The following is a 27,935-nucleotide window of genomic DNA, read 5'->3' on the forward strand; positions in this document are numbered from 1 at the left end:
ATGACCAGTTGTTTTTATGTAGGATAAATCAAAGATAGTAGTCAACTTTTTCCATCTAACATTATCTCATAAATGCTTTTTTTTAATTGCCTTATCTCTTGATGCCATTTCTAATGAAGTATGGTTGACATTGGAGAAGGCAATGGCACCCCGATCCAGTACTCTTGCTTAGAAAATCCCATGGACGGAGGAGCCTGTTAGGCTGCAGTCCATGGGGTCGCTAAGAGTCAGACACGACTGAGTGACTTCACTTTCACTTTTCACTTTCATGCATTGGAGAAGGAAATGGCAACCCACTCCAGTGTTCTTGCCTGGAGAATCCCAGGGATGGGGGAGCCTGGTGGGCTGCCGTCTATGGGGTCGCACAGAGTTGGACACGACTGAAGTGACTTAGCATAGCATAGCATAGCATGGTTGACATGCAACATTCCATTCATTTCAGATGTATAGCATAATGATTTGACATTCATATGCATGAATGTCTGTGTCCTTAAGTTAGGGAAGTTTCAGTCATTGTTTCTTTGAATAAGCTTTCTGCTCCTTTTTCTCTTGCTCTTCTTCTGAGACCCCTGTAATGTAAATTTTATTGTATTTGATGCTGTCCCATTGGTCCTTTAAGCTGTCTCTCTTTTTAAAATCTTTTTTTTGTTTGTTTTCCTGCTCTGTTTTGCTGAGTTCTGTTGCCTGGAAAATCCCATGGATGGAGGAGCCTGGTAGGCTGCAGTCCATGGGGTCGCTAAGAGTCGGACACGACTAAGCGACTTCACTTTCACTTTCCACTTTCATGCATTGAAGAAGGAAATGGCAACCCACTCCAGTGTTCTTGCCTGGAGAATCCCATGGACGGAGAAGCCTGGTGGGCTGCCACCTATGGAGTCGCACAGAGTCGGATACGACTGAAGCGACTTAGCAGCAGCAGCAGCACAGAGTGTCCTATACCCTAGAACACTGATTCTTTCTCCTTAATCTAGTCTGCTGTTGAACCCCTCTAGTATATTTTTTTTCAGAGAAGGCAATGGCACCCCACTCCAGTACTCTTGCCTGGAAAATCCCATGGGTGGAGGAGCCTGGTGGGCTGCAGTCCATGGGGTCGGGAAGAGTCGAACACCACTGAGTGACTTCACTTCCCCTTTTCACTTTCATGCATTGGAGAAGGAAATGGCAACCCACTCCAGTGTTCTTGCCTGGAGAATCCCAGGGACAGGGGAGCCTGGTGGGCTGCTGTCTATGGGGTTGCAGAGTCTGACATGACTGAAGTGACGCAGCAGCAGCAGTGTATTTTTGTAGTTCATTTATTGTGTTCTTCAGCTCTCTGACTTCTGTTTGGTACTTTCTTATATTTTCTATTTCTTTGTTGAAGTTATCTCTGTGTTTATCCTTTCTTCTTCCAAGTTTGGTGTCTTTATAACTATTACTTTTAACTGTTTATTAGGTAAATGACTTTTCACTTAGGCCATTAAGTGACTTTTCACTTAAATACCATTTCACTTAGGTTTTTTGTTTTTTGTTTTCCTGGAGTTCGCTTATTCTTTCATTTGGAACATATTCCTCTGTTTCCTCATTTTGCTTGACTCTGTATTTGTTTCTATGTATTAGGCAAGATAGCTCTCTCTCCCAATTTTGAAGGAGTGGCCTTGTGTAGGAGATGAACCTTATTGTTTAACTTTGCCCTGGATCTTTATTGTCTCTTCAGCTGCCTTGCTGTTGTTTCAGACCTGTGAGGCTTGAAACGCATTCCCCTCTGGCCAACAGAGCCTGACAGTCAAGGGGCATCCCCCCTGGGGAGAGGGCTCCACATGACTACTGGTTCTGGCAGGACCTAGGGAGAAGCACTGGAAATGGGACACTTGCCTGTCACCTCTGCCAGGTTAGTGCCTGCATTTATTTCTTATAAATTACTTAAGGATATTTCCTGACACATAGTGAACAATCAACCAATATCTGTGGAATGAATAAGCAGCTCTGTATATATGGAGTGAAGTTCTCGTTTCAGTTTTTTTCTTAGGGTAACTTTCCGGGCCTGGAATGAACAGTCATAGAGCATATGTTCTTGCCTGGGAAATCCCATGGACAGAGGAGCCTGGTGGGATACAGTCCTTGGGGTTGCAAAAGAATTGGACAGGACTTAGTGACTACATAAGAACAACAATGTAACAACATATTTTCATAGCAGACAGTGTTGAGTTTTGTTTAAGAACACAGGGTCTAGACTTCAGCATAGCTGTGAGACTGTCTTTGCCCATACAAGCTGTATGCTTGTGGACTATTTGCCTCACTTCTTTGACTCACATTTGAAATTGAAGAAACAAACTCCTCTTGCCCAAAGATGTTATGAAAAATTTAAGCACAAGTAAATGGCAACCCACTCCAGTGTTCTTGCCTGGAGAATCCCAGGGACGGGGGAGCCTGGTGGGCTGCCGTCTATGGGGTCGCACAGAGTCGGACACGACTAAAGCGACTTAGCAGCAGCAGCAGCATTGGCTAACATCTGCTCGTTATTTCTTTTTTGCACTTTCTTTGGGTTTGATTTTCTCTTCATTCTTAAGCTCTTTGAACTCATCATTGGATGTTACTGCTTACACAATGCTGAAGTATATAACTGTGTGTATAAATCTGCACATGTATGAAATCACTTATCTAGAAAGTAAATTCCTAGAGGTAAGATTTCAGGATTGAAGATACATACTTTTGTGATTTTAATAGGTGTCGCCAAATAGTTCTCTATGGGAATTATAATACTATTTTGAACTCCTGCCAGTAATGTATTTGAGTAACTGTTTCCATTACAACAGAGTTGTCAAACTTCTGGATTTTTGCAAATACGATAGATTAAAACCATAGTATCTCAGTGTTCTTTTCATTTATATTTTCCTAATTATATGTAAAGTCAGACATCTTTCATTGCTTAAATACTAGCTATCTTTTTTGATAAACGTTTGTTCACATATTTGCTTATTTTTAAAAATTGGGTTATTGATACTTTTTATTTCTAGAACTTGTCTTATATTGGGGAGGTTAGCCTTTTATGTATAATATTAATTTAAAATAATTATTTATAGTTTATTATGTTTCTTTTTGTCTATCCTACGGTGTTTACTTTTCCATGCAGCAGTTCTTTTATTTGTCTGCAGTCAAAATTTTCAGTCTTTTGTTTTTTTCTTAAACTTCAAATTTGAGTCATACTTAGAAAAGTCTTTCTTACTCCAAGGTTATAATGAATTTTGTCATGTTTGTTTCAGGTTCTTTTTTAAAAGTTAAAAATTTATTCTACTTAGAGTATGTATATGGTCCAGATTTATCTTCTTCAATATAACTACCCAGTCCTCTCAACATTATTGATTTAATGTCATAATTCCCATTAGAATGTCATCCTCATAAGGACAAGAACTTTTACTCATGGTTACTCATGGAATTGTGCCTGAAACATAATAGGTATTCAGTAAGTATTTATTAAATGCTTGAATTCCTCTACTGATGTGAAATGCCAGCTTTGTTATATACTAAGTTTCAAATGTAAGTATTTGAATTCTTTCTGGAATTTCTCTCATTTTCCTTTGGCCTGTTCATGTGCCAGTAGCAACTTCTTTTAATTGTTGGATCTTTATAGTGAGATTTAATGTATAGTAAGTCTAGGTTTTGCATCACCACACCCCAACCACCCTTGATTTTTAATTTTTTCATATGAACTTTTAGAATTAATTTATCTGTCCAGAAAGAAAGACTGTGGATTTTTTTGAGTGGGTAATTGCATTAAATTGATACATTCACATAAGGACAGTTTTTTTTTTATTAATTGCATTAAATTGATACATTCATGTAAGGAAAAAAATTTTTTTATAGTGCTGAGTCTTTTTATCCAAGAATAATACATATCTTCTTACTTATTCAAATTCCCTTTTGTGTCCTTTAGGGGTGGACACATTTTATAAAACATTTAATATAAATGTTTTATAAAACATTTAATATAAATGTTTTATAAAACATTTAATATAAATTTTGCACATTTCTCTAGTTTTTTCCTATAGATTTTATGTTTTGCTGGAAATATAAATCATTTTACACATAAACTTAATAAATATCATGTTATTCCTATATTTAAAACTCTTCAATGACTTTCCATTTCACTCACATAAAGACCAGAGGCTTAAATGGCTGTCGTATTTCTCTACCCTCATATCTTATTCCTCTCCTGTTGTTCAGTCTACTTCAGCCACACTGGCATCCTTGGTGTTCCCCAATGCCAAGAAAGTTCCTGACTTTAAGATAATGTCTTGGTTTTTCCTTCTGTTATAGAATGCTCTTCCTCAAGATATCCTTTTGGCTAACTCCCTCACATCATGCATCTCTTCACTGTCAACTTTTGGACCACTATTTAAAAAATGAAACCTATTCTTCTCCCATTTCCACTCTTCCTTTATCCACATCTCTTATGATCCACTAACATGCTATCTGATTTTTTATTTATTTTTAAAATAATTTTTATTTATTTTATTTTTGATTGCGCTGGATCTTCATTACTACACGGACTTTTCTCTGGTGGTGGCGAGCAGGGGCTACTCTCTACTCGTGGCGCATGGGCTTTTCATTGCAGTGGCTTCTCTTGTTGCAGAGGCTCTAGGATGCGTGGACTTCACTAGTTGTGGCACATGGGCTCAGTAGTTGCGGCTCCTGGGCTCTAGAGCACAGGCTGATTAGTTGTGGCACACAGACTTAGTTACTCCATGGCATGTGAGATCTTCCCAGATCAGGGGTCAAACCTGTGTCTCTTGCATTGGCAGGCAGATTCTTTATCACTGAGTCACCAGGAAAGCCCTTGTTTACTTTATTACTTACTATCTCCCCAGGATCGATTATAAACTCCATGGTTTTTTTAATTTAAAAATTTAAGAATTTTTATTTTATTTTATTTTATTCAGTGGTGTTTCCCATAGATCTAGAACAAGTGCTCAATAATTATCTTTCGAATGAATGGAGGCCCAGCTATTCTGCTAAATTCTTTTATTGTTCGTAATATTTTTTCAGTTGATTCTCTTGGTTTTCTCATCATGTACAATGGAAAACTGATAGAGTGATCTGGTACCCAGTTCAAGCATTATATTTTCTATAAAGCTTTTCCAAGTAGAATTAACTGGCCTCCATTTACACTCTGTGGCAGAGCCTGTTAGTGTTCAATAAATACCTTTGGGGTCTTCTACATTTCCCAGCCCCACTTGTCGATAAGTTGGATCCCTGAGATTGAGTTCTGGGACAGAGTGTTATGGGAAGGGATTCAGGCCACTTCCAAACCTGGCCCCAGACAACTGTTTCCTGAAAAACTCCAGCCTGTCTTTTTCCTACCTCAGTGACCTTGGAGGCCATGTTTTCAAGGTAGTAGATTTAAGTGATGGAGAGGGCTGCCTGTGAATAAAACACTTTTCTTGTATTAAGCCACCAGTTTAAGGATTACCCTAAATATCAGCTAGTAATTATATTCTCACATACTCAAACATGTTTTAGACATCTTTATGACTCTTTATGTCACTTAAATGACTTCTGTATATGCTGCTCCCTAATAGAATAATAAGCCCCTTAGAGGAAATGCATCCTCTTACTTGTCTTTGAATTGCCTGCATCCAGTATAAGTCCTAGAATATAATAAATGCTAAAAGAAAAAAAAATTTCTCGGTAAAATGTTGACGAGGAAAACCAGGATAGAGAAGAATTTGGAAATCTTATCACTGAAAAATAAGGATATTTAATACCAAGTAATCAAAGCTAAGATATAATAAATTCTGTGAGGAAGATGTTTACAATAGATTGGATTTGAAAATAAAAGTTATTTGCGATTTTCTACAAAGATATATTGAATTGTTTTTTTGCCCTTTTTAGTTTACACATTTCCTTCTCTCATTAAGTTAATAACAAACCAGTGCTTCTAAAAATCTCAGAAAATTTTCTTTGTCTAATAAAGTATTAGAATGGGAAGGGCTCAAATGAGGGAAAGGCCATGAAAAGAAGCCTTAAAAATATCATTAAATTAATTTCCTCAGTTTTACACCTGCCTCATCCTTTTTACAAAGCATCTCAACCAATATGTGTTAAATAGAAATTCAAAATATAGAGCTAATTATGGCCATCAAGAAAAAATGTGTAAATATTATATTTATAGATCTTTATGATGCAATTCTTTTAACACATTTCACTGGGAATATTGAGGTTTGATCTAGGACCTGTTCATTCTTCATTCTGATAAAACCATTTTATCTGATTTCTACCAAGACAGTACAAGCAGATGTAGTAATAACAAATGTAATATTGAGATCTAATACTATCATTATGTAGGTAAACAATTCACTCAGTTCAGTTCAGTTCAGTCGCTCAGTCGTGTCTGACTCTTTGCGACCCCATGAATCGTAGCACGCCAGGCCTCCCTGTCCATCACCAACTCCTGGAGTTCACTCAGACTCACGTCCATTGAGTCAGTGATGCCATCCAGCCATCTCATCCTCTGTCGTCCCCTTCTCCTCCTGCCCCAATCCCTCCCAGCATCAGAGTCTTTTCCAATGAGTCAACTCTTCTCATGAGGTGGCCAAAGTACTAGAGTTTCAGCTTTAGCATCATTCCTTCCAAAGAAATCCCAGGGCTGATCTCCTTCAGAATGGACTGGTTGGATCTCCTTGCAGTCCAAGGGACTCTCAAGAGTCTTCTCCAACACCACAGTTCAAAAGCATCAATTCTTCGGCGCTCAGCCTTCTTCACAGTCCAACTCTCACATCCATACATGACCACTGGAAAAACCATAGCCTTGACTAGACGGACCTTTGTTGGCAAAGTAATGTCTCTGCTTTTCAATATGCTGTCTAGGTTGGTCATAACTTTCCTTCCAAGGAGTAAGCGTCTTTTAATTTCATGGCTTCAGTCACCATCTGCTGTGATTTTGGAGCCCAAAAAACAATTCACTAGTTGCTGTAAAAATAAATCATTATAAACAAGAATTGGGCATTATTTTCCAGTTTTGTGAATGAATCTCTTTTCTGTTACATGTAAGGGGTAGCTTATGTCAAGGACTATATCTGATTTCCTGACCTTTCACTAGTGTTTTGTCAGCAGTATCTCTTTATCCCACTGTCTTATGTAATCAAGTACATCTGTTAAAAAGCAAAACCAAGTTTTTTAATAATATGAAGATTTAAATTTCAAACTCTTGTAATTAAAAAGAAAATGAAGTACTCGGTAAAGTTTGTACACCTAGGCCATAAAATAAGTAGCCTTATGAAATTCTGTATAACCATATAACCGTATTTTCACAACCTGGAGATCCTCTCTTGGTCTCCATGCTTTCAGACCTAATTATGCATAGTGTAGTATGTGTGTATTAGTCACTCTGTCATGTCTGAGTCTTTGTGATGCTATGGACTGTAGCCCACCAAGCTCCTCTGTCTGTGGGATTTCCCAGACAAGAATACTGGAGTGGATAGCCATTTCCTTCTCCAGGGGAACTTCCCGACCCAGAGATTGAACCCAGGTCCCCAGCATTGCAGGCAGATTCTTTACCTTCTGAGCCACCAGGGAAGCCCCATGCATAGCATGGCGGGGGGAGGGGGTTCTCATCCCTCATGAGCACAAACTGGGCCTGTAGAGACTAATAACTAAAATAACCATTCCAGTTTATTAACTTTTGAGTGGTAGTTAACACAGACTTGAGTTAATGTGAGTCAGGTATTTTCTCTGTGTAGACTGTTACACATGGGAAGTCAAGTTTATAATTAGAGCATTGTTTAGGGAATATAGAATGGAAACAAAGTTATATAAATTGGATTTGTCACTAGCCTGTTGCATTCATTTCCATAAGAGGAATAATCTTACCTAGGACTGTAATACTTGAAGTCTGGCCCATAACTTCTCTATTAGTGCTTAGATGAGTACTGCTGAAGTTTGCCTCTTGTGCTCTTTGCCCCTGGGTTTCTCTTGCTGACCAACGGCTCCTCAGATTGACAGGCTTTTTCTTTAGATATGTTAATATATATACAGCCATTCTCCATTTTTTGAAGGACCTTGGCTTTGTTCATCTCTGCTTCATAGACTTTATAATTTAGCTTTTGTTAAATAACCTTTTTTCATTCATTTATCAGTAGTGTAGAGCATCTTAACACAGTAAATGTATTACTTACTTGTACTTAATGCACAGTCTAAATATAGTTGAGGTGTGTTGCAAGTATTACATATCTTATATATATTTTTTTGTGTCCTTTAGCCCATGACTACCAACAATATGAGTCTTGTGGCTAGTATTGTTTAAAATGACTAAACATGAAGGTAGAATTTCATTTTAATTTATAAGCCTTTTAACTACCTCTGTATTATATTTTTAATTTTTGCTCCAAGGATATATACAGGTTTAACTTCACAGTTAATATGATCATGACTGATTTTCACTTCATATAAGATGCAGAATCTTGCCAACCGTATTCTTTCACTTGTTTCCCTATTCTTTATGCCGTCATTATCCTAAGTAATGTATCTACATAAGTCTGTAGGCTCCACAATACAGTGTTTTTGTTTTTGGTTTAAATAGTCATATGTATTTTTCTAAATGGAGATTTAAGTGACACTTTTTTTAACTGTTTCCAGTGCTCATCATCCCTTTCTATAGATTTGTCTCCATCTAGTTATTTCCCCTGAGCCGGGAGACCTTCCTTTTTACTTTTCTTACAAAACAGGGTGCTGACCATAAGTTATCTTTTTTTTCTTGTATCTAAAAATGTCTTTATACTGCCTTCAGTCTTTTTCTTAGCAGCTTTATTGAGATATAATTAGCATATCATATAATTTGCCCAGTTAAAGTAAATAGTTCAATGTTTTTTCATATGTTCACAGTGTTATGCAATGAACTATCACTGTAATCTAATTTTAGGACATTTTTCATCCTCTCCTAAAAGCTTCCCTGGTGGCTCAGATGGTAAAGAATCTGTGAACCTGCCTGCAAGGCGGGAGACCAGGGTTCGATCCTTGTGTCGGGAAGATTCCCTGGAGAAGGGAACCCACTCCAGTATTCTTGCCTGGAGAATTCCATGGACAGAGGAGCCTGGCGGGCTACAGTCCATGGGGTCCCAAGAGTCGGACACAACTAAGTGACTAACACATTCACTTTCACACTTAGAAGTACACCACAAACATTTGTAATTAATCCCTATTCTCTACCACATACTTAATCTACTTTCAGTCTCATTATCCTATTTTGGATATTTAATACAAATGGAATGAGACAATAAGGGTTATTTTGTGAATGGCTTCTTTGACTTAGCCTAAGTTACTTTATGTTGTAGAGTTATCTATTTTGTAGCATGTCTCAGTACTTTATTTTTATCACCAAATAATGTTGTATTGTATAGATATACATTTTATTTCTCCACTTATTGGTTAATGAACCTTTGAGATTTTTCCTACTTTTGGGCTATTATGAGTAGTGCTGCTGTTATTGCTTTCATATTTAAAGGGTATTTCTGCAAAATACAGAGTTCTGGGTTCAATTTTTTTCCCCACACTTTAAATATTTCCTTCTACTGTCTTCTGGTCTCTATGATTTCTGATACAAAGTCAGCTATCATTCATATTACTATTTCCCCATGTGTTCTGTGTTGTTCTCTCTGATTACTTTCAAGATTTTCTCTTTTTTCCCTCCAGCCACTTAACTATGATGTGCCTAAATTTGCTTGGTATATGCCGTTTCAGTATGCAAATTTATCTTTCACTAAAGTTGGGAAATTTGAGGGCATAATTTCTTTAAATATTCTTTTCCTGCCCCATTCTCTAATTTTTCTCCTTTTGGGTTTCCAATTACAAGTATGTTGACCTTTTAATACTGTTCCATAAATCACTGGATTTTTCTTTCTTTTTTTAAAAAAATCTTTCTGTATTTTAAACAGATAGTTTGTAATGATCTGTGTTTAAGTTCACTGACCCTCCTATTATTTACAATCTGCTGTTAAGGCCATCCAATCAATTTTTTATTTCATATATTATTTTATGAGTTCTAAAATTTCCATGTTAATTATTTTTTCATATTTCCTATTTTTCTGCTGAGCTATCTTATTTCTTCATTGATTATATTTTCTTTTATGTCCTTGAGCATTAAACCTTGGGATTTAAAATTCTTGTCTGCTAATTTCAGTGTCTAGGTCATCTCAGGGTCAGACTCCAGTTGATTTTTCTTTACACTCTTACTGTAACATATATGTCCTAATAAGGGAGGAGAAAAGTCTTTTTCCTCTACCCATCTGAGGTTTATTGGTTGAGGCCTTGCAAATTAGACTGACAAAAATTAAAAAGAGAAAAACAGAAGTTTACAAATGCATGTATTCTGAATAAATACATGAGACTATTTGGTGATGAGTAACTCAAAGGGTTGGTTTAAACTTGGGGTTTCTATAACATCTGAACAAAAAACAATAAATTTGTAAAGAAGTGACAAGACAAGAAGAGATTTTAGACTTTAAGGATGGCAAACCATGAAAAAGTAGATATATGGGGAAAACTAATGGAAGATAAACAATGTTATATATGCAGATGGTACCACTGTAATGGCAGAAAGTGAAGAGAAACCAGAGCCTCTTGATGGGGGTAAGAGAATGAAAACCTGGCTTAAAACTCAACATTCAAAAACCTAAGATCATGGCATCTGGTTCAATCACTTCATGGCAAATAGGTTGAGAAAAAGTGGAAACAGTGACAGATTTCATTTTCTTGGGCTCCAAAATCACTGCGAATGGTTACTGCAGCTGTGAAATTAAATGATGCTTGTTTCTTGCAAGAAAGGCAATAACAATCCTAGATGAAAGTAGAGGCATCATTTTGTTGACTGAGGTCCATATAGTCAAAGCTATGATTTTTCCAGCAGTCATGTATGGGTGTTGGACCATAAAGAATACTGAGTGCCAAAGAATTGATGCTTTCAAATTGTGGTGCAGGAGATGACTCTTGAGAGTCCTTTGGACGGATATGAGTCTGAGCAATGCCAAAGAATGTTCAAACCACCGCACAATTGCACTCATCTCACACGCTAGCAAAGTAATGCTCAAAATTCTCCAAGCCAGGCTTCAACAGTATGTGAACTGTGAACTTCCAGATGTTCAAGCTAGATTTAGAAAAGGCAGAGGAACCAGAGATCATATTGCTAATATCTGTTGGAGCATAGAATAAGCAAGGGAATTCCAGAAAAACATCTACTTCTGCTTTATTGACTACGCCAAAGCCTTTGACTGTGTGGATCATAAAAAACTGCAAAATTCTTAAAGAGATGGGAATAGCAGATCACCTTACCTGCCTACTGAGAAACTTGTATGCAGGTCAAGAAGCAACAGTTAGAACTGGACATGGAACAACAGACTAGTTCCAAATTGGGAAAGGAGTACATCAAGGCTGTATATTGTCACCCTGTTTATTTAACTTATATGGAGAGTACATCATGAGAAATGCTGGACTGGATGAAGCACAAGCTGAAATCAAGATTGCCAGGAGAAATATCAATAACCTCAGATATGCAGATGACACCACCATTATGGCAGAAAGTGAAGAAGAACTAAAGAGCCTCTTGATGAAAGTGAAAGAGGACAGTGAAAAAGTTGGCTTAAAGCTCAACATTCAGAAAACGAAGATCATGGCATCTGGTCCCATCACTTCACAGCAAATAGATGGGGAAACAGTGGAAACAGTGAGAGAATTTATTTCTTTGGGCTCCAAAATCACTGCAGATAGTGACTGCAGCCATGAAATTAAAAGACGCTTGCTCCTTGGAAGAAAAGCTGTGACCAACCTAGACAACATATTAAAAAGCAGAGACGTTAATTTGCCGACAAAGGTCCATCTTGTCAAAGCTATGGTTTTTCCAGTAGTCATGTATGTATGTGAGAGTTGGACTATAAAGAAAGCTGAACACCAAAGAATCGATGGCTTTGAACTGTGGTGTTGGAGAAGACTCTTGAGAGTCTCTTGGACTGCAAGGAGATCAAACTGGTCAATTCTAAAGGAAATCAGTCCTGAATGTTCATTGGAAGGACTGATGTTGACGCTGAAACTCCAATACTTTGGCTACCTGATGCGAGAACTGACTCATTGGAAAAGACCCTGATGCTGGAAAAGATTGAAGGCAGGAGGAGAAGGGGATGACAGAGAATGAGATGGTTGGATGGTATCACCGATTCTATGGACATGAGTTTGAGCAAGCTCCAGGAGTTGGTGATGGACAGGGAAGCCTGGTGTGCTGCAGTCCATGGGGTCACAAAGAGTAGGACACAACTGAGAGACTGAACTGGACTGAGTCTGAGCAAGCTCCGGAAGATAGTGATGGACAGGGGAGCCTGCTGTGCTGTAGTCCACGTAATTGCAAAGAGCAGTACATGACTTGGCGACTGAACAACAGCAGTGGAAGATAAGGACTTTAGGATTTGAACAGGCTTTTGGTTTGTGGTTTCTTTGGTAATGCAGCCCACTTAAAAGCTTACTAGGCTCTAGATGCGGAGAAGGCAATGGCACCCCACTCCAGTACTTTTGCCTAGAAAATCCCATGGACGGAGGAGCCTGGTAGGCTGCAGTCCATGGGGTCGTGAAGAGTCGGACACGACTGAGCAACTTCACTTCCACTTTTCACTTTCATGCATTGGAGAAGGAAATGGCAACCCACTCCAGTGTTCTTTCCTGGAGAATCCCAGGGATGGGGAAGCCTGATGGGCTGCCGTCTCTGGGGTCGCACAGAGTCGGACACGACTGAAGCGAATTAGCAGCAGCAGCAGCAGGCTCTAGGTGTGTCCTTGTTTCCACTTAGTTCTAGAATGTAAGTACCATAGCTGGAGATCTAAGGGGAACTGTTCTTTAACTTTATATTTTAGGTCTTTCACTTAATGTTCTCTTAGTTTATCCTTTCCCTTCCAACTTTGCTTCTGAGCAGGCCAGCATTGTCTGGCAAAGATATGAATAAAAGGCCCGGGGCATTATCTTATCTCCTGCTAAGATTATTCCTTTGCAACCATCTCCTAAGTTTGCTTCAGTTTTGGTTACAAAATACATTGACATATTAAAAATTTGATAAATTTATGTGACCCAACAATTAAGCAATAGTAAAAGATATACAGCATAAATTGTTCTTTTCACCTATTTCCCTATTTTCTACTTACAACTAATTTTATGTATTGTTTATCTTCTAACATATTTATGCATGTATAAGCCAAAACCAACCTGAGATCTTATTTTCAATCAATTTTTGCACTGTTTTCTACTTTGCTTTTTTCACTTTGTAATACATTTTAGAGAGCTTTCAATGACAATACACAGAATGCTTTATAACAGTTTCATAGTGTTGTGTCTTATGTAAGTACTATGGTGTATTTAACCCTTTTGATGAACCTTTGAGTTGCTTCTCAGCATTTGCTAATGCAAATAGTGCAGTAGTAGATAACCTTGGATGGAGAGATGCGTGCATTGCTCAGTCGTGTCCAACTCTGTGGAACCCCATGGACTGTACCCAACAGGCTCCTCTGTCCATGGAATTCTCCAGGCAAGAATACTAGAGTGGGTTGTCATTTCCTCTCCCAGGGGATCTTTCCAGCCCAGGGAAAGAACCCCTGTCTCCTGTGTCTCCTGTATTGCAGGCAAATTCTTTACCCGCTGAGCCACTGGGGAAACCTAGGCTTAAAATGGGGAAATGTCGTTTATAGAGTGCAAGTAAATTTCAGGAATTTGACTGGGTCAAGGGTATATGCATTTGTAATTTGGGTAGATATTGGCAAATTGCTCTGCATAGGTATTTGAGATTGCCTCATTTTCCGGCAGAGTATATTATCTAACTTTGGACCTTCACCAATCTTATAGGTGAGAAATGGTATCTGAGTGTTGCCTTAACTCAAACTTACCTTTTTTAAAAAATAATTTTCATTGGAGTATAGTTGATTTACAGTGTTTCATTGTTTTCTGCCATACAGCAAAGTGAATCAGTTACGCATACATATAGCCGCTTTTTTTAGATCTGTTTCCCATTTAGGTCATTACAGATAATTGAGAAGAGTTCCCTGTGCTATACAGTAGCTCCTTAATTAGTTACCTGTTTTATATATAGTATCGTGTATATGTCAATCCCAGTCTCCCAATTTATCCCTCCCTTTTTCTTTCCCCATTGTTAACCTTGTTTGTTTTATACATCTGTGACTATTTCTCTTTTGTAAATAGGTTCACTTGTACCATTCTTTTAGATTTCACATGTATGTGATACCATGTGATATTTATCTTTCTCTGACACATTTATTTTATGATAGATGAAGCTGCGCCATTTGTATTTCTTATTCTGTCAATTTTTTTTCTCCCCAGTTTTTCTGTTAAGTTGTAGTCTTTTAGGATTCATTTTCAGGGCTTTTTATATAATAAGGAAAATTCTTAAATTTTAATATAGTGTGGAAAATTATTCAAAGAAATGGGAGTTCTAGACCACCTTACCTGTCTCCTGAAAAGCCTGTAATGCAGGTGAAGAAGGAACAATTAGAACCGGACATGGAACAACTGATTGGTTCAAAATTGGAAAAGGAGTGTGACAAAGCTGTATATTGTCACCCTGCTTATATGCAGAGTACATCATGAGAAACGCTGGGCTGGAAGAAGCACAAGCTGGAATCAAGATTGCCAGGAGCTCAGATATGCAGATGACATCACGCTTATGGCAGGAAGTGAAGAACTAAAGAGCCTCTTGATGAAAGTGAAAGAGGACAGTGAAAAAGTTGGCTTAAAGGCAAAACCAATACAATATTGTAAAGTTAAATAAAATAAAATTAATTTAAAAAAAAGCGGGGGGGAAAGGTCAACATTCAGAAAACTAAGATCATGGCATCTGGTCCCATCACTTCATGGTAAATAGATGGGGAAACAGTAGAAACAGTGGATGACTATTTTTTTTTGGCTCCAAAATCACTGCAGATGGTGACTTGCAGCCATGAAATTAAAAGACCTTTGCCCCTTGGAAGAAAAGTTATTACCAACCTAGACAACATATTAAAAAGCAGAGACATTACTTTGCCAACGAAGGTCCATCTAGTCAAGGCTATGGTTTTTCCAGTAGTCATGTATGGATGTGACAGTTGGACTATGAAGAAAGCTGAGTGCTGAAGAATTGATGCTTTTGAACTGTGGTGTTGGAGAAGACTCTTGAGAGTCCCTTGGACTGCAAGGAGATCCAACCAGTCCATCCTAAAGGAGATCAGTCCTGGGTGTTCATTGGAAAGACTGATGTTGAAGCTGAAACTCCAATACTTCGGCCACTTGATGCGAAGAGCTGACTCATTTGAAAAGACTCTGATGCTGGGAAAGAATGAAGGCAGGAGGAGAAGGGGACCACAGAGGATGAGATGGCTGGATGGCATCACCGACTCAATGGACATGAGTTTGGGAAAACTCCAGGGGTTGGTGATGGACAGGGAGGCCTGGCGTGCTGCGGTTCATGGGGTCACAAAGAGGTGGACACGACTGAGTGACTGAACTTAACAGAACTGAACTGTTTTCACAGTTAAAAAAAAAATCTCTATGTGCATATATTTCTCTACTACTTGATGTTTTATTGTTAAATACCTGCTGTGACTGCCAGCCAGTGTATGCTTTAGATTGCAGTCCTCACTCCACTCCTATTTTTGTTACTCTCTTCCCAATTTTTGTAAATGGTACAATTTCTACTTTGTCAGAGTATATGACATTTTCTCTGTGTTTTGTCACCGTTTTCCTCATCTGTTTTGGCCTGCGTTCTGTAGTTGAGTATATTCAGTGGTCCTTGCTTGCCCTTTGGCCATTGCCTCTGTAATCATGTCATGATGAGCTGAAGTTTGTTTGCTAGATGCCTTCCAGAAGTCAGGCTCCCAGATTCAGGATTTCCTCCATGCTCTGGCACACTTGCACATTTCTGCTGCCCTGTCTCCTTATGTTCCTTCCTGTGTTCCTGGTTCCTTCACAGGCCACTGCAAACAAGTCAAAATGAGCCTTTCATCTTCCAGGAAGCATATGGTGCACAAAGAGATCTGCTTCCTTCTTCGTCCCCCAAGCTCTTATTTTGTAGTGTCTGCCCAATCGCAGCTTCTTTTGACATTTCTCACATATTTTATAATCTGTAGATCCCATCTTTTCAAAAAGTAGGAAGAAAGAAAAGGAGATACTTCTCCTTTTAAGGATGTTTTCTTGAAGTTGGAAGTTGCAGCTGTCACTTTCCTGCACTCTCTTAGTTGGAACCTAGTCATATGGCTTTTCCTCAGTGAATGTGGAATTTGGAAGCACAGTGTTTATTTCATGTAGCCATGTGCCTAGCCAAGGTTTCTTGTAATTGGAGGAGAGAAAGGATAAAATGATAATGGAGGATAGGGGATATTTAGGGGTTTTTGCCTGTTTGTAGTCTTATTAGGGAAAAGGAGCATTATTGTCTAAATTGTTGTTGTTCAGTTGCTAAGTCATATCCAAATTACACATAATTAAATGATGAAGCATAACATGTATAACATTGGTAAGGATCAAAGGATGTATATTTCTCAAACTAGAATATGAAATAGTCCTTCTTTTCTAACAATAATGTAAACTGAGAGGAGCCTTACTTATCTAGAAAATTTTCCTTCAGAGTGTCTAAATTCTTTAGATGATTAATTGCTCAACTTGCCTTTAGTGGGAATAAATGTAGCCAGTTATTATTACCCAAGTCTAGCTAAATGTATAAAGGTCTTGAATAGTATAACTTGATTATTTTCTGTATATTATGAGGCTCTCTGTTATATGCAAATGATCCTCTAAGGATTACACTTTGGTCATTAGTATTACTTAGTATTTGAAATCAATTTATCAGAACTGAGCAAAATATCTCTGACAGGTGGAGGCGGCAGAGAGTGGTCTGGAACGTGGGATCTTTTCTGGATATCACAGCACTGCTGCTAAGTCACTTCAGTCGTGTCCGACTCTGTGCGACCCCATAGACAGCAGCCACCAGGCTCCCCTGTCCCTGGGATTCTCCAGGCAAGAACACTGGAGTGGGTTGCCATTTCCTTCTCCAATGCATGAAAGTGAAAAGTGAAAGTGAAGTCGCTCAGTCATGTCTGACCCTCAGTGACCCCATGGCCTGCAGCCTACCAGGCTCCTCCATCCATGGGATTTTCCAGTGAAGAGTACTGGAGGGGGGTGCCATTGCCTTCTCCGATCACAGCACTAGGATGTCCTAAATACCTTTTAAGACTCAAGACTTTGGGAATGGATGCCATGTGACAACAAAGCTGAAAAATGAGGTGAAATGATGCCAGAGATAACCTTGAAACACTGCCATTTTGTTTGGAAATACCCTAGATTTTCATACTGGGTATACTCTTCCTCATACTTTCGATTGATTTGCTGTATTTGATTTTACTAATTGACATCAGTTTAAAAGAAAAAGTCACCAGAGAAAACTATTTCATTTATTTTGAGTCTACCTGATATTTTTCAGTACACCTCCACCATTTCTTTCACTAATCTCTGCTTTCCCTTTTACTATTCTCTGGAGTCTAGGTAATTTGGGAAAGCTGAGAGTTTCTTATGTGCTTGGTAAAAAAATCCTTGAGATGTATTCTCTTTAGTTTGTGATTGTTCTGAAACTAATTTGTTTTACTACTGAACAGTTGGTTCATGTTTTCCAGTTCTAGACTGTGGACTCTTTTGAAGGAAAGTTCTTTCTCATAGATGTATTTTGAATAGGTTATAAGATTATCAGGTGAAAAATAGTAGAAATAGTTGATAGAATGTAATATTTTAGATACTTATACTCACAAATATTTTTCAGGAAAAAATTGTAAACTAATTGACTTATCAATAAAATAATTCTGGAAGTCTGAAACATAGTAGATGTAAGACTTATAAACTACTATTAATGCTAAGAAAGATGCCTAAATTATCATATACAGTTTTATTTTACCTGAGCTCTTTGTTGTTTTATTTATTAGGAAATAGCTAAAATTCTTTAACTGTTTAATAGGAGATAGTTAAAATTATTGAGAATGAGCATATAGAGGAGGCAGGAAAAATATGTGAAGGAAGAAAGAATAATTTAGTAAATTTACTTTGACATGCAAAAGTCTGAAAAAAAATTTTTTTTGGCCATGCCATGTGGCATGCAGGATCTTCCCTGACCAGGGATTGAATCCCTACCCTCTACAGTGAGCACACAGAGTTTTAAGTGCTGGACTGTAGAGTCTTAACTGCTGGACCACAGGAAGTCCCCAAAAGTCTAAATATTAAAATGCATTTGTGTGCATGCTCAGTTGCTCAGTTGTGTCCAACTCTTTGTGACCCCCATGGACTATAGCCCTCCAGCTTCTCTGTCCATGGTATTATCCTGGCAAAAATACTGGTGTGGTTTGCCATTTCCTCCTCCAGGGGATCTTCCTGACCCAGGGATTGAACCTGCATCTCCTACATTGGCAGGTAATTCTTTACCACTGAGCCACCTGGGAAGCCCAAAATGTATTTATATTCAGCTGTATCGATTTCTTATTTAAGCTATTAATATAATACCCAGAAGTGAAATGTATCATAGTTGGGTGAACTATGATCATTTTTGTTCACTTTTTTTGGGTCAGTATTTACAAATCTGATTCTATATAATCATGATTTGAACAGGAAATATTACCTCTTCAATACAGTGTAACCTTTTAAACCAGATTTAAATTTCAACTATATTGATTTTGACAAATAATACTTATAAAATGGCCCCAAGATAAAATTATTTGTGTGTCCTCACTATAAACCTACATATTCAGATAAACTTAATTAAAACAGAAAATTGTATTTCCCACATAATAAATTACTTGGAAGTACAGAAGTAAGATATGTCTGTGGGTACATATAATTGTATTTTATATGCATAGAGAAAGTTAGCCCAAGTACAAAGAAAATGGGGTGTGTGTGTGTCAAAATCCATTCAATTTGGAGATAAGAAAAGAATAATATAAAGAGTTTTGCTGATATAAGCATAGGCTAATGCTATTACTGCCTAACTATAGCTATGCTGAGCTGTTCCACTATTATTCAGGTGTCAGCATTTCTATTGTGGACTTAGGACGTTGTCGTTATAAGAATTTACTATAATTTATAGTCTAAAATAAAAGGATACTATTGTTTTTGAACTTCAACTGAGAATATTAATACAATAGGAAGAAAATATAGCACAAAGTTTAGATTTTCAGTCACATTATTCAGCTTTTTACTCACTTTTAGAGAAAATATATATGTAACTATCTCGAACTTCTTAAAGAATTTTCAGAAAAATAAGTAATTATTATACATCTTCATAGATTCATATGTATATAGTATATTTTGTAGTTATTCAGGTTCTCTATATAATTTATTCCAGTTTTGCAAATAAATTCCAGAAATCCACATACCAGGCTTTTGTGTAATGCATTTAGTGTTTTTCCATTTATTCATTTCCTTTTCAGACTTTCTCTGATAACACCATCCTTTCAAGTAGGAAAACAGTAAGCAGTCAAGTCACAGCTTGTATTCGGGAGTTTGTTGGATCACTGGATTGCAACTCACTGAAAAAGACCCTGATGCTGGGAAAGATTGGGAGCAGGAGGAGAAGGGGGCAAAGAGGATAGATGGTTGGACGGCATCAGTGACACAATGGACACGAGATTGAGCAAACTTCCAGAAACAGCGAATGACAGGGAAGCCTGCTGTGTTGCAGTCCGCGTGGTCGCAGAGAGTCAGGTGTGACTTAGCAACGGAACAACAAAAACAAACATTATTGACCGCCTTGATATGCCAAATGCTTTAAAATACTTGATCTCATTGGATCATTCCAAAGTCCCTTTTTAGATGGGTGTGACGTCCCAAGTTTGGGCAACTTATTTCAGGCCACTAGCCCTTTCTACTATTATATACACCTTCTTACCTTTGTGTACCCAAGACTTCTCTTAGAAATACGTATTCTAATTTCTGTTGAAGAAAAAGGTGGTTGTTATCAGGGGCCAAGTGTGAAGTAGCAAAATTTTATCTTTTTACCTCTTTTTGTGCCGTGATTATTTTCTTTATACTATGCATTCCTTCCACTGTTCTATTTTAAAAATTCTTTCTGAAAATTCCTCCCCACGTAGAGATTTAAATGACAGTGTAGCTTAACCTATTACTTTTCCCAAAGATATTGGCATTTTAACTTTTACTGCAGAAAGAGAATTGAAAGGAAAAGCTGAATCTCATGGTGCCAATTGCCTAGCTATTAGGAAGACTTTTACCCATATCTCATCAAAGCTGCCACTGAATTTGTTAGCCCTGATCCAAATGGATTTTACTAATTTATCATTTAGTTTTTTGTAAGATAAAGGAAATTACAGTCGCTTTATGCTTGGCATTCCTTTTTGTATTATTTTTTAAATAATTTTCCTGTTGTATTACTGTGTACAAGTGGCAGAAATTAACCCTTGGCATGTTGTGTGTTTCTGAAAGAAATTACATATTTTTCTTTACTTTTACATACTTAGTTGTTAAAAATAGGGTGGTAGATAGAAAAAAAAATGCAGAAGTACAGTTCTGTAGCAGTGCTTTCTGCCAAGCATAACATTAAAATAAAAGTATATAAATGATAGTTACTTAATGACTATGGGAAATTTATTTCTCTAGTTAATGATATCAGGGTGAATAAGGGTAAAATTTTCTGTTGAAGTATAGTGTATAACTATTTCATAAGAGTTTTGATTGGCATTTCCTCTGTATGAACTGGGAATTTCCTGGTGGTCCAGTGGTTAGGACTGTGTGCTTCCACTGAGCGAGCGTGGGTTTGAGAACTAAGATCCCTTTTGCTGCGTGGTACAGCCAAAAGGAAAAAACAACAACAACACTATGTGCAGCGAAGGCATTCACAGATGTCCAGGAAATTTCATAGATCTTTGGTCATTATTTTACTGTAATAATTATTTCTATCATCTCTGTTTTTAGAAGACAAAGAAAAATTGTGATTTTCTGGGGTCCTCTGGGAAATCTCAAATATAGTTTTGGATATAGTGGATATCATGATTTTTTATTTTATTTTTCCAATATTTAGGTTCCAATTTTGGGATGGCAAAATCAAAAAAGTTATCAGAGGAGATCTGGGCACTTGGTTAAGATAGGTGCCCAAGAAGTAATATTCAATTACCTCTTTAGTCAAAAAGTGAGAAGTGAAGTCAGTCGTGTCTGACTCATTGCGACCCCATGGACTGTAGCCCACCAGGCTTCTCTGTCCATGGCATTCTCCAGGCAAGAATACTGGAGTGGGTTGCCATTTCCTTCTTCAGGGGATCTTCCTGACCCAGGGATCGAACCCAGGTCTCCTGCATTGCAGGCAGACGCTTTAACCTCTGAGCCACCAGGGAAGCCCTAGTCAAAAAGACAAAATGTATTTTCTAAGCTCTGTTCTTCATTATACTTTCTCATATTCTAGAACAAACTGATCTAGTTCTCTTTTAGGAGTTGACCTATTCAAGCCATTTTTGTAACAATGAGATGTAATTTTTAACACACTTTGTGTTCATTACTATCTTCAAATGAACCAATTAATAAGTATTTTGTAAATTTATATTTTACTTCCTAATATAGTAAATGCCAATAGTTCTGAACCCATATAAACAAAAGCTCTCTGGAGTCCTAAGTCCTAGAGTCATTTGGATTGGAAACTGAAAATCTTGAGAACTACTGCAAACTGCTGCTTCCAGACACACCTACCCTTGGAAAACAAAAGTACACACAGAGTTGTATTTCTCTGTCACAATTGTTCCAAGTATAGTCTCATCAGTTCAGTTCAGTCGCTCAGTCGTGTCCGACTCTTTGCGACCCCATGAATCGCGGCACGCCAGGCCTCCCTGTCCATCACCAACTCCCGGAGTTCACCCAGACTCACGTCCATCGAGTCAGTGATGCCATCCAGCCATCTCATTCTCTGTCGTCCCCTTCTCCTCCTGCCCTCAATCCCTGCCAGCATCAGGGTCTTTTCCAATGAGTCAACTCTTCGCATGAGGTGGTCAGAGTACTGGAGTTTCAGCTTTAGCATCGTTCCTTTCAAAGAAATCCCAGGGCTGATCTCCTTTAGAATGGACTGGTTGGATCTCCTTGCAGTCCAAGGGACTCTCAAGAGTCTTCTCCAACACCACAGTGCAAAAGTATCAATTCTTCAGCACTCAGCTTTCTTCACAGTCCAATTCTCATATCCATACATGACCACAGGAAAAACCATAACCTTGACTAGACGAACCTTTGTTGGCAAAGTAATGTCTCTGCTTTTGAATATGCTATCTAGGTTGGACATAACTTTCCTTCCAAGGAGTAAGCGTCTTTTAATTTCATGGCTGCAATCACCATCTGCAATGATTTTGGAGCCCAGAAAAATAAAGTCTGACACTGTTTCCACTGTTTCCCCATCTATTTCCCATGAAGTGATGGGACAGGATGCCATGATCTTCATTTTATGAATGTTGAGCTTTAAGCCAACTTTTTCACTGTCCTCTTTCACCTTCATCAAGAGGCTTTTTAGTTCCTCTTCACTTTCTGCCATAAGGATAGTGTCATCTGCATATCTGAGGTTATTGATATTTCTCCCGGCAATCTTGATTCCAGCTTGTGCTTCTTCCAGCCCAGCATTTCTCATGATGTACTCTGCATATAAGTTAAATAAGCAGGGTGACAATATACAGCCTTGACGTACTCCTTTTCCTATTTGGAGCCAGTCTGTTGTTCCATGTCCAGTTCTAACTGTTGCTTCCTGACCTGCATATAGGTTTCTCAAGAGGCAGATCAGGTGGTCTGGTATTCCCATCTCATAACTCATATCAATTATAATTTTCAACCAAGTAACTATAACTAACTTGTACTTTACAGAGAAAACTAGGGTAGTGGATAATTTAGAACTGTATGGCATCCACAAGCAGTTTAGTAGGTGTGCAAAGTCATGAATTCATGTATTGCAGCTTTCTACTACCACACACATCTCTTACATGACTTTCTAATATGGAAGAAATGAGTATGTTCATTAACATGACCAAAGCTGTAACCTTAAGAAGCAAAATTATATAAATTTAAAATTATACTTAGTGATTAATATTTCAGTATTTTGTCTTGGGCTTCCCTGGTGACTGAGAAGGTTAAGAATCTGCCTGCAATGCAGGAGACCTGTGTTCCATCCCTGGGTCAGGAAGATCCCTGGGAAAAGGAAATGGCAACCCACTCCTGTATTCTTGCCTGGAGAATACCATGGACAGAGGAGCCTGGCGGGCTGCAGCCCACAGGGGCACAAAAGAGTCAGACATGACTGAGAACTAACACACACATTCTATCTTACTTAAAATTTATCTATGTCTAATAATATCCATTAATTCAATTTAATATAAGTTTAAGCTTTTACATTACCTTGGAAATTATCTACTAAAAACAAATACTATAAAACATACTTATGGTTGAAATAAATGTTTGTCAGAATAATGATTGAATTTAACTGAATACAGTGTTCATTTTTCATAGTTTTTAATAATATGTAGGAGTAATATTGGCTTAACTTGATTAGTAAACCTGTATAATTTTAGGAAAAACAAACCCAAGTGGAATAAAATGTATGCTTCTGTAATACTTAATACTGATAATTCCAAGATACAGATGTTTTATTAAGCTAGTATTGTTTACTAGAGATTTAGTCTTATTAATGTGAACTTGGATTCTTAGAATATTTCATAGTTTTAGCAAGAAGAATTTTAAGTTTAGTACATTTAAAGCATTGCTGCTGCTACTGCTGCTAAGTCGCTTCAGTCGTGTCCGACTCTGTGCGACCCCATAGACGGCAGCCCACCAGGCTCCCTGGTCCCTGGGATTCTCCAGGCAAGAACACTGGAGTGGGTTGCCATTTCCTTCTCCAATGCATGAAAGTGAAAAGTGAAAGTGAAGTTGCTCAGTCGTGTCCGACTCTTAGCGACCCCATGGACTGCAGCCTACCAGGTTCCTCCACCCATGGGATTTTCCAGGCAAGAGTACTGGAGTGGGATGCCATTGCCTTCTCCGCATTTGAAGCATTAGAAGTTCAGAAAACAAAGTCCTACTGTAGAGCACAGGGAATTATATTCAATAACCTGTGATAAACCATGATGGAGAAGAATATGAAAAAGAATATATATAACTGAGTCACTTTGCTGTATAGCAGAAATTAGTACAACATTATAAATCAAGTATATTTCAATAAAATTTAAAAAAATAAAGCATTACAAGTTCAATTTCCTATTCTGAGAATTTTAGGAATATTGAATTTATGTAAGAGCTTATTTATCTCTGTTAAGTCAATCAGATTAGAACTTCTTTATTTTTTTTTTAGAACTGCTTTAATTTAAGAAACCTTGTACTATCATTTTTTCATATCCTCTAGAGAAAGGAAGAAATTTCACATGGAGTGAAAGGTAAAGGCCTTTCTGAGTTTTACACATAGGCACAGAGAGGGCTTATAGCTTCAGATCTATACCTTTGGCACAGATCAAGTAAACACAGAAACTTAAAATCTCACTGTCCAAATGTCAAAGAGGTATTCTCCTCCCCTCAATGGGTATGTAATTTTTTATTTATTTGAGCTAAAAAAAATAGAGAAATTTTTAACAAGAGTCTAATAAACCAGTTTCTCTGTCAACTAGATAAATAGATCTCTATCATCCATTTACAGAGATCATCAGATTGTCAAACTATAAAACCAAACTCCTTATCATTGCTCTTACTAATGGGAAAATAACTTATCAGTAGTAAGAAAACCAACAACAACAAAAACTAAAACATGAAATTAGTGGATAGGGAAGAGAGCTAGAGAAACAGAGAGCCAGCAAATTTTAAATTCTATTGCTGCTTGAGATTCACTTCTGGGAGCCAGGAAAAGACATGCCGGGGCTTAAGCTACTCAGGAGGTGCGCTTCACTGGCAGCTCCATTTACCAGCTTTGTCAGATGAATCCATCTCAGTGGGTGACCTTCAAACTCGTTTAAAAAAAAAATTTAAAGAGAAAATCATGATTTTCATGCAAATATAATATGAACATGTGTCAGAGACATATTTAACTCATTCATTAACAAGGGAACCAATAAAATGTTACAACTGACTCAAAGACAAGTGCAAACAACACACGCATGGGAGTTTCCTGGCCTTACAGTGGTTAGGTCTTCAGGTTTTCACTGCTGAGGGCCCTCACAGCGGGGCCAAAAACACACAAAAACCAACACACACGTGTAAGTATAGGTGATCAATCTATAATGTTGAAGTGAATTTATAAATACTAATCAGTATCCACAGGGAAATCTCTCTACTGGACAAAATTAATTTACATTGTAATAGATTTTCTAAATTTACAGAGTTGTAAAATAGCTCAAAGACAATGCAAAACACAGGACCCCATAGTATCAGACAACCCAGAGGGTTGTTAGGACGCCTAACAACCATTCTTGTCTATTTCAAAGTCACTGAGAACAATCCAGGTGAAGTCCTTTACTGCCCTTGTCCTCTTGGCCAACTTAGGCACAAGGTTAGCCAGCCCCTGACCTTTCAGCCTTCCAACTAGAACTTTCTAGGTTTGTGGAGCAAAGATAGGGAGAAAGGATTTGTTTTCACCTGTGTTTGCATCACTAGCTGGATGAGGCCTCTCCTTGCTGCTTCGCTTTCCTCCAGGTTTCTTGTGATCACTCTGGAGCCAACCGTTGCTCAGTGTGGAGGTGGAATTTTAAATATCAGGCAAAAGGTACCTTCCCAGAGTGACTCAGTAAGCTCTGGCTCCCTGAGCCTGATGACCAGAATTCTTCCAGAGGGGCATTCCTAAGAATTATCTGCCCACAGAGCCACAGGCTCAGATCAAAGAACCTGAGACCCTGCTGCCTTGGCTAAAGCCAAGCTTTTTAATTTTCTTTTTTAAATTTTTGGCTATGTAGGATATGAGTTCCCCAACAAGGGTTTGAACCCACACCCCCTGCATTGGAAACATGATGTCTTAACCACTGAATTGTCGGGGAAGTCTTTGAAGCCAAGCTTTGTCCCCTATCTACAGCAGTTCCAGTGTTGGGCAGGTAAAAATCATCATTTGTCAAGGTGATAAAGACTCAATTCTATTTAAGAGAAGCAATTTAGGACTACAAACGTAATACACGAAAGTCTTGCTATATGAAAGGCTTGTTTTATGAAAGTAAAATAATTGATGTTGAGAATTAGAATTGAGAAAATGTAAGGAAATCAACATTTATTGTACTTCTGCATTGGACATGTTACCTCTTTTAACTCTATATTGCATTTGTGCCTGTCCACGGTTTTGCCGGGCCTCAGTGTAGGTATTACTAAACTCAATTTCCAAAAGGAATTTTCTGGTTTTATGAGTTGTTTTATTAATCACATAAAATTTTAGTTTTCTTAAGGTCAGTAGTTACGATAGACCAGTTCTTGGCACTCTTTTTAGGTAAGACTTCTGGTTTTTCATCTGTAAATTTAGTAGAGGGTTATACTTTAAAGAAAGAAAGTTCAAAATGCTACTGTGATGTTAATCAGAATGGAGTCCTCTTTACTTTGACTTTTGGCAGTGTACCACATGCTTTATTAAACATCAGGATTTAGATTGATCTTTAGAACACCTTTACAGAAAGGAAATCACAGCCTTGAAGCTGATGATAGGACAGTTGCAAAATTTGAAACAACTGCTTTATTTAGCTATGCATTTTGTTGACACTTTTCATTTTAGTAACCTTATTTTTCATTAGTATTCTCAGCAGAAACAACTGATATATCTTTCTTGACCTCATCATGCTTAGAACAAAAACTTAAAAGAATAAATCTTCTTGAAACCTCACGTTTTTCCAGATCACCTGCTTGTCAAACACGGCAGAATACAGTTTTGAAACAGTGCAAACATACCTGCTGTCTTAGGTCTCCGTGTCTTCCACCAGCCTTTGTCTTACTCCTTTGTATCACTTGTCCAAGAGCAGAAACTATTCTTCAGAACTGACTCAGGTGTTCTAGGAAGCAGAGTGCCAATAAAAGACAACGAATATCCTCCTTTAAAGCGCCTTCATTTTCTTCTTATGTGTTGCTTTATGAAGTTATATCAGATTGTGTGTTTGCTTCTGAATTTTGGATATCCTTTTAGATAGTGTCTTTTTCATCCACTACTTCCCTTGACAGGCCACTGAAAAATATCCCAATTTCTCATCAACAAGATTTCATTTTTAACATAGGATACCATGCAAACTGGAAACTGTGACTTTTGTTCAGCTCTAATACTTAACTTCTTTTGTCAGGAAGTGAGCTGATGCTGGCTTCTCTTTGTCTTATTCCAAGTTGGGGCATGAGATTTTCTCTGCATTAGAAGGTTGTTGAGACCTGAAGCCTGGGAAGGTAAGATGCCAGCATGAATACTGTCCGTTTAGAACTGTGGTTTAATTGAGTGGTGATTTAAGAGGATGAGTCTTTCCAGTTGTCCCTGACCTTTCAGTTTTACCAAAACATGTGGAAAATGTCTACAGTTGGGAGGTCCATTAATATAATTTGTTTTTGTATAAATTTTAAATATAGTTTTATATTTACTGAAATTATTACTTAAAAGAAAGGAAGAACTGACCTATACCGATTTTATATATAAATAAATCTTTGTATACACAAATATATATATATTTATACCAAGGATTATAGCAATATAGACTACAAATATATATATATTTCCTGCTTATAGTTTTACTTTTCTTCCCTGATCATTTTTAAAATATATATACTTTGTCTTTCAAGAACATTTTTGGATTTCCTTTCTGGTTTTTTTTTTTTTTTAAGGAAAGCAGAATAGGGTGTGCAAAGAATTGAGATAATTTTTCTCACACAGAGAAAGGCAATATTTGGGAAAAAAATTTTAATCACAAAATTTTGCCTAAGTATTCTGGTGAACCAAGCAGCATTCTATGGCTGTC

General features: G+C 37.7%; 1 protein-coding gene and 1 long non-coding RNA gene across 2 annotated transcripts in view; both read left to right on the forward strand.

Annotated features, from left to right (window-relative positions):
- Positions 1–27,935, forward strand: part of NRG4 (neuregulin 4) — a 113,962-nt gene that overhangs the window by 66,312 nt on the left and 19,715 nt on the right. The gene's annotated exons all lie outside the window — the stretch shown is intronic.
- Positions 1,739–19,555, forward strand: LOC147349443 (uncharacterized). Its single transcript, XR_015149831.1, has 2 exons — positions 1,739–1,867; positions 19,449–19,555. It is a non-coding gene; the product is annotated as an uncharacterized LOC147349443 (long non-coding RNA).

Source organism: Bos grunniens, chromosome 21, assembly GCF_055505025.1.
Source record: "Bos grunniens cultivar Pamir isolate PY7600 chromosome 21, Bosgru_T2T1.0, whole genome shotgun sequence".
Classification (NCBI taxonomy): Eukaryota; Metazoa; Chordata; class Mammalia; order Artiodactyla; family Bovidae; genus Bos; species Bos grunniens.